Source organism: Hevea brasiliensis, chromosome 4, assembly GCF_030052815.1.
Source record: "Hevea brasiliensis isolate MT/VB/25A 57/8 chromosome 4, ASM3005281v1, whole genome shotgun sequence".
Classification (NCBI taxonomy): Eukaryota; Viridiplantae; Streptophyta; class Magnoliopsida; order Malpighiales; family Euphorbiaceae; genus Hevea; species Hevea brasiliensis.
In genome coordinates this window covers 18,174,031-18,182,722 of record NC_079496.1, presented here as the reverse complement: position 1 = coordinate 18,182,722, position 8,692 = coordinate 18,174,031, and the positions used below count along the sequence as shown (strand labels likewise).

At 30.2% G+C, this 8,692-nt stretch overlaps 1 pseudogene; it reads right to left on the bottom strand.

Moving 5' to 3' along the window:
- Positions 1–7,845: 7,845 nt before the first annotated feature.
- LOC110642732 (signaling peptide TAXIMIN 2-like) lies at positions 7,846–8,282 on the bottom strand (annotated as a pseudogene).
- Between the last annotated feature and the right edge of the window lie 410 nt (positions 8,283–8,692).

The following is an 8,692-nucleotide window of genomic DNA, read 5'->3' as shown; positions in this document are numbered from 1 at the left end:
TGGAAGAAGGGGACTGCTCAATCGATCAATCAATAGAGGTTGAACTACAAGGGGATGCCCCAGCCCTACACAATGTGAGTGGATCAGCTGCACCAGTTCCCTCAATACCATAGTTCCCTGCTCAATTTGCTCAGCAGATGGGTATGATGTTCCAATAGATGGCTGGTAATATGCCCACTCGAGCCCCACTGCAGACACCAGTAGTACAACCACAACCTTTAGCTAGGCAGTACAACAAGTTAATTAAATATGGGGCTACTGAGTTCAAAGGGACAGTAGATTCTCTAAAGGCAGAACAATGGTTAGAAAGAATGGATAGGGTGTTCAAGAAACTGAACTGCACCTATAAGCTGAAGTTTGAATACTCAGTCTCACTTCTATAGGGAGATGCATATGACTGGTGAAAAACCATTCCCTATAGTTTGGTGGAACCCCCAGTGCTGACATGGGACAACTTCTTCAGAGAGTTCAGACAAAAATATGTCCCAGATGCCTATGTGGACCAAAAGCTACAGAGTTCTTAAGTCTGAAACAAATGAACAGAACAGTGATAGAATATGAGAGAAATTTCTCTCGACTGAGTCATTATGCAGGAAGCCTGCTTACCACTCCTAGAGACAGATGTAAACGTTTTAAGACTGGGTTAAGGCCTAGTCTAAGAATGCAAGTTGTGGGGTTCTTACACCAGAATTTCTTAGAGCTAATATTGCAAGCCCTGGAACTAGAAAGAATTGAGAATGAAGAAATAATTAAAAAGGGTACAGAAGAAAAAAAGAAAATTAGAAAGACTACTAATCAAGTTCCTGATAGTGGGTCAAGAAAGAGAAAGCACTTTGGAGGATCTAGCTCACGTGAATCGGGTAGAGATAGATCTTCTGGATAGAAACCATCCCGATTGGATTAGCAAACTCAGCAGAGACCCAGAAATGTGCTGTCAGATCGACTTTGTGAAACTTGTGGTAAACCACATAGTGGGTTATGTTATAGAGCCATAGGAGTATGTTTTAATTATGGAGAGACTGGTCATTTTGCTAGGGATTGTATAAATCCAAGCCGTTCTGGATCATTTACTATACTAGAGGGATCAACCCAAGTTTCTACCCCAAAGAGTTCACCATCAGTTAGTAGAGGCAGAGGTAGAGGTAGGGGTAGTACACCTGGAAGTCAGAGTACTGTGAATCAGTCAGAACAAGGTGATGCTTCAGCTAGAGTATACGCTATACAACAGAGGAAAGAGGCTGAGACTTTTGACATCATTGCTGGTACTCTCTAAATTAGTAACTAATATATATATGTATTGTTTAACCTGGGGTCTGCATACTTTTATGTTAGTGCCAGTATTGTTTGCCTTCCTGCTGTTCCTCATATAAAAAAAAATTGTTATTTACCTAAAAGTAAGTTATAGTAATAGAATTGCTCTAGATGAGGGCAAAGATGTTATTGTTAGTAATTGTTAATGTATATTATAATCAGAATAAGATTTGAATATCAGTAAATTCGAAAAGGATAAAATATAGGAAAATTTGATTTATTAGGATGTATCGTAGTAACTATGCAATATTCTTGATGTTTATACTGTAAGTTGCAGATTACAATACTGACTTAAGATTATTGTGTAGAGCTACGTACTACTCGATAATACACCAAGATGAGAATAGTTGCCAATGGCGTCTGTTTTGGCATAGTTATGTCAGGACAGAATTTTATTATTGAAAATAAGTTTGAAAATCCTACTTAGGGAGTTAAAACTCAAAAGTTAGAATATTGAAAGGTTATAGTTTAGTACAAAAGGAAGTAAGTTAAAGAATATTAATCGATAAGAAGAGTTGTGGGAGTAAAAATTTGAACAGTTGATTCAGATATAACAAGGAAATATTACGAATGTGAGTAAGATTGTTGACTAGAATGGTCAAAGGACCCATGATTAGATAAATAATTCTAACATGACCTCAAGGGTCATTCAATAAGGAAACATGAACTGAAATATTAGACAGAACAATAGTAAGAGAAGATTGGTGTTATACAAACAAATTAAATGTTGTATTAGATTGTTAAAAGTCTTATACAAATTCAAAGGAAAGAAGATTATACGATCATATAGAAAGGAGAAAACAAACGTATGACTATTGTAAGATGGCTATTGGGTAAAATTTCGAGACAAAATTTATTTTAAGGGGGGGGGGGAGAATTGTAACACCCCTATGTTCGATAGTACGTTCTACTGTTCCGGTGACTAATGTCAGTCCGGACAGCTAGAATGCCTAGAACTATATTTAAATATTAGTGAGGAGACATAAAATAATAAAATACAAGAAAAGAAAATACAGGAAAAATAAAGGAAAAATAATAGCCATGAAATATAAACAAGTTAAATGAGCCGAGAACCTTAGCGATGGGTCACTGCACTGAAAAGTTGCGGCATGGACCGTTGACTAGCCCTGGACTGCGGAGATCCCTAGAAAATATTTTTAAGACTTAAATGAACATCTATTGAAGTATAAATGTCATTAGAAATATCAAAGAAAAATTAATTAATTAGTACAAAGAAAAACGAGAAATCGGGAAAACGACAAAATTCGGTGTTACCGAAAAATTGAGAATATAACCCGAATAGGGGCATTATAGTCATTTGACACCTAGAGTTGACTTATGACCTAAATGTCCATGAAAAATAAGTAGTATTAAATTTTGGAAACCCATGAAAAAGAAAAGTAAATATGTAATGAAATTTAGGAAAAATGTGGGGGAGTAATTTGAATTATGAAAACTTTGGAATATTAAATACTTAATATAAGTTAGTGGGACACTAAGTGAGACAATCTAAGCATATGTGGACAAATGTGGACAGCCATTCATCACCTTCATCTCCTTCATCCTTCATTACCGAATTCCAAATTCTCTCTCAAACTCCATTGCCGTCCCACATTTGAGCTTCCATTTCCCATGATCAAGCTATGATCCTTCAATACTCCCTTCACTAAAGTTATTCTCCACACCATGGGAAGCATGTAGAAAGCAAGAAAGAAAGGTTTGGTTAAGATTTGGTCAAGCTTCAAAGGTGGTAAGTGTGTATTTTCCATTCTTGCTTCCTTAAACTTTGAGAGGATGTTGTGGGTAGTTGAATTATAGAAGAATTTTTGAAGTTTGATGTTTTAATGGTGGTACACCATTTCGGCAGCCATGAGAACTCACCATGAACAGCTTGTCCTTGCATATAAATGGTTGTTAAGATGTTGATGTAAGTGTTTATGTGTATAGAAATGATTTAGACAATGTGTACTAAGTGTATGTGTAATAGTGCACTTAGTTTTGGAAGCTTGGAAGCTGTTTGAAGGAGATGTGTAAATCAGCAACTTTAAAGTGTAGTTTAAAATGTGTTGTTTCATGGTTTGGTTTATTGAATTATGTTGTTATTGATGGCAGCATGTATATGTGTATAATGGTTTAGAATTGGGTATGTAAATGGGGTATGTTTATGTGGTTAAATGGTGTAAATGGACTTTGAAAAATTCTATGTTATAGTGTGCATATTGAGAATGGTTACAAGCTATCCAAAATGACCAAAATGTGTTGTTAAATGTGTTAATGGTAAGGTACAAACCAGAATTGGCGTGAAAGAAGTAATTTGGTAAGTGTTGAATATGTAATTGGTAAGTGATGAGGAGTGTGTAGTAGGGCAGTGTATATTTTGACTTAGAACCTTAAGTGTGTGACTTCAATTAGTATGAGACCAATTGGAGGTGAAACTAGGCACAAAATGTGCCAACTTTCATGAAGGAAGCTTACCTAAATTCTGCTTAGAAGGTGACTTGAAAAATGACCAAATCCGAATTAGTGACTTGAAAGCCTGAAAATTGACCATTTGAGAAACAGTTAGTATTTTGACCATAACATACTCAAAACAGGTCTAAATGACCTAAAATTTTTATCATGAATAGTTTAGACATAGATCTACAATTCTTATGAAGACACCAAAGCCCAGAAATGGACAGAACCAAGCCAAATAGCTTGCACAAGTTCAGGTACCAAAACTGGCTGAACCAAAAGTGACCTAAAAATTACCTAAGCCTACCATTTTAGTGTATTTTGTCCAGTATTGGTAAATTGACCATATCTTGGTCTACACAACTCAGAATGACCTAAAATTTTACCCGCGTGCAATAAGACATAGACCTACAAGTTTGTAGTTTGGACCGAAACCCGAAAATCGAGGGAACTAGGTCGTTCGGCAAGGTCAAAATAGTACACCGAAATCCGATAAATTGCAATACACTTGGAAATGAAATTGGTAATATATACCAACACTAAAGGGCTATAAAATGTGACATATTAGTAACATTAGAATTGACTCACTTAGAGTGCATCAAGGGTCAACATTATAGGTTGACTAATGAAATGAATTGAAGGGAATAGTACCAAAAAAAATTTAAATATTGGATTTTATTATTAGAAATAAATTCATTGAGTACTGAAATACTTTAAATTGTGTGTTTCAGTTGAAAAAGATATTGAGAAGCGTAAGGAACACTAAGTCAGGGACAAGAGGCATATATCAAAGGTCTGTGCACAATACTTTTTATATTCACTGCTTTTACTAAAAAATTTATTTGGAGAATTGAGTTATGAATAATTTTTTATTGTTTTAACTTGAGAATTTTATTTGGAAATTATTGTGTTGCCTACTTTGCAAATGGAAATTTTGAGATAAAATATGATTTGTGGTTTGTATGAAATAATTAAATATTGTGATTTAGAATTGTTTTGATTCACACTTGGCATGACAATATTACTATGTTCCTCCTCCATTTATGGGGTGAGTGTGATTATATTCCTCCCTCTTTGAATTGTCAGTCTGAGGTGAGTGTGGAAGAGTACTCATTATCTAGCTAGCTTCCTCCCTCATTGATTTCGATTATTGGAGTGAGTGTGCCTTGTTGTGATGTACACACTGCATGTTCGGAAAAATTTGTGTCATGGCCTAAATTTTGTTATTGATTGGCAAAACTGTGTTACTCAGTTATTTGATTAAATTGTGTTATTAATTGGCAAAACTGTGTTACTCAATTATTTGATCAAATTGTGTTATTGATTGGCAACACTGTGTTATTCAATTGTTTGATTAAATTTGTGTTATATGAGCTTTGAAGAATTGTGAATTGTTTGGATTGTAAATTTTCAATAAAAGTTTTACATACCGCATTTTAAATTGTTATTGTGCACCACTGAGTAAATTTTACTCAGCGATAGCTTTTCATTGCCGCGCAGTAGACAGATCGAGCGGCATTAAGTAGCTTAGTGCTACATTGAGAGTTCATCGGGTATATTGAGTATACCATATTTTGCATTTTATATTGTAATGTATGTTCACTGTATATATATATTGTTCTTAGTTTTGAGCAGTTGTAAATTAAAATTGTAAATTAAAATTATACATTAAAATTGTACATTAAAGTTGTAAACTAAAATTGTAAATTGTTTTGCCTTGTAAAAATATTGTGATATATTTCTTTTATCTCAGTTTTTGAAAACACAGGAAAATTATTGTGGATTTGAGTTGACAAATATTGAGAAACTTGTTGTGTTGATTAGATATTGGAGTTTGGGGATTGGACAAAATATTGGAAGTGTTTTTTACAGGTTTTTGAAGAACTGTTTTATTCAAAATACAGATGGCACTCTGCCAAAATTTTTACAGAAATTATTAATACTTCAAATGTGTTATCTGATTTCATTTCAGTTAAAAAAAATTTTAACACCTGTAAATAGTGCTCACCACTGTAAAAAGAAGTAAGAAAATGTTTAAAATCTCTTGTAGTGTATTTAATGGGTTATCAGTAGACGAAGTTAGTAATTCATTAAGTTTACTACGGGATCATATTATGCCTTAAAAATATGATGCTTATTTAAACTTTTTTTCAATTTATTTTATAAAAGTGAGGATTAATGATTCTATTGCAAACAGGTGGCAAATTAATTAAAAATATTTAGTTAAATAAATTTAAAATTAAGATTTAAGTCAAATAAATTTCAATATTTTCTAATTAAAGGTAAATAAATTTATATTTAATAAAATATTATTTTTAAATAATAAAATATTAAAAATAATGATTTTAATATTAAATGGTTTTTGTTGACCATGTTTTCCAATTTTTTTTAAATTTTATTTTAATTAAAATTAATAAATAAATTTTAACACATAAAATTAAAAAAATAATATTTTATTATTAAAAAATAATATTTTATTAAATATGTACTTATTCTATTTAATTAAAAAATATATGAATTTTTTTTATTCAAAATTTAATTTTTAACATATTTGACACCCTACCAAAACTATAATGATTATTTTAACTTTTTTAATTTATTTTATATAAGTGAGGATTAATGATTCTATTGCAAACAGCTGGCAATTAATTAAAAATATTTAAATTTTAAATTGAGAAATAAATTTTGTTTTAATTGTAAAATAATAAGTTAGAGGGATCAAATATTCAAATGACATGAATTTTCATTATATATGCTCTTTATTCTCCCTCACAATTAATACTTTGATATTATTGTTAGCCAATAATTCCTTAACATGAAAAAATATAGATAATATATTTTTTTTTCATCAAATTAAAATAAATGATTTCTAATATTTAATTTTGTTAATAAAAATATTAAAATTCAATAAATTTCACTAATAAAATTGATATATTTAGTCAATTGGTTAATATTAATATTTCATTTCCTAATTTTTTAACTCTAATTGCATGACATTACAATCTAATTAAACATAGAAATATTCCATTCATTTTTTTAATTATAATTTAATTAAAAATAAAATTTAAAATCTTGGAGCCTAGGCCTTGTCTCTATACCATATAAAAAGGGGCGTGTGGTTCGCAAATTTTTGTTGCAACTTTTGTTTTATCATATTTGCCCTCCGTTTTTTACAATAATTACATTAAGAAAAAAGAGGGATAAAAAGCGTAACATTGGGTTCCATTTTTAATTGTAAATTATGGAGAATTTTGTAATTTTGGTGATTTAATTATATTTTTAATTACTATATAAAAATTATAAATGATAGATAAAAATAGATGGAAATAGTATTAAATATGTCAATCTTCAATAATTAATATAATAATTTTTTTAACGAGTAAAAAATTCCTTAAATGTAGGAGAAAAATTAATTAAATTTTTATATTTAAAAATTTAAATAAATTTTATAGTTAGAAATGTTCAGTATGTGTTTTATTATTTTTCCATAAATATTAATATTTTATTTATTAAATTTTGCAATATTTAAACATTTATTAATGGATTAAAACACATTTATAATGTCCAATTTTATTTTATAAATAATAGTTATGAGTATGATTATTTAAATCCGATCAGACCAATTAATTAAATTGATTTAATTAGAAATCAGTGTTTGAATCTATTTGGTATATTTATCAAACATATTTTTTTCATAAATTCATTGTGATTCAACAAATTGATTTTTTTTAAATTTTTGAATAAAGAAATTAAAAGGGTGAAAATTTAAATTTAAATTTATCATATAAATTATATATTTTCAACTACTAAATTAAATAAGATTAGCCAAATTGATAAATTTAATTGAGTTTAAAGTGAGTGATCATATTAGGTGGCATGAAAACTTTTATGAATGCGTTATAGGTCTACCGGGTACTTTAATGAGAACCTTCTATACTCAAATTAGAGCTGATATGAGAGAATAGTAAATCATTGATTAGAGAGAGAAACATAATGAAACATTTCAGTGAACTTTTAACTCATTCATTATTTATTTTATAAATCCATATCTGTAAGAAATTTCGCGGGCTGCATCATATATCAACAAGGAATGAGATGAATGAACCACCGGATTATAACAGGAAGCTTGACAAGAGTCATTGCCGAGTTTGCAAGTCCGGCACAACATATGCAACAACGAGGGCAGAGGCAACTCAATGCACTCCTGTTATCAACATTTTATCAAGAATTAATGTTGCACATATTAGAATTATTAAGCAAGAAATTGGCTTTGTTAATTTGTTGAATAATTTAAAAATTTTAACATATTATAGACAATAAATTGGAGAAATTAAGAAACTGCATTCTTGATTGTGTTTCCTCGAACTATATGAATGTGTAAAAAAGAAAAGAAAGGAAATTAAAGAAGAGAAGACTCGCCCAATAACCCAGACAATGGCTCCAACTAGAGATAAAAGCAAAGAAATGAAAGCAAATGGCAAACCTAACAAGAACCCTTAGGGCCTGCAATGCGCCATAATTAATATCTGTTTGCTTTTATTTATTGCTTCAGCTTTGCCTTTTTAGGCATAAACCAGAGCCCTTTTCGCCACATAGGATCCTTGATATGGCTGGCTAGGAGAGAGTGAGAATGAGAGATTATGGCCATTTCTATATGCCTAATCAATCTACAGATACCACATTATGTAAAATTATTGTGCATCCTATCTAAAATCATAGTCGGCATATTCAAAATTATAATTTATTAAATTTCTATTAATTATAATATGAATATATGCAAGAATTTTTCAAGAATTATGAGTATGTATAAGAATGTTTTAGTAATTATTTGCTTTTATGTATTAACATATAAAAATGGGTATATTAATATAAATTCAATTTTATATGAGAACTGATTTACTAATCATTAAATTAAATGTTTATATCA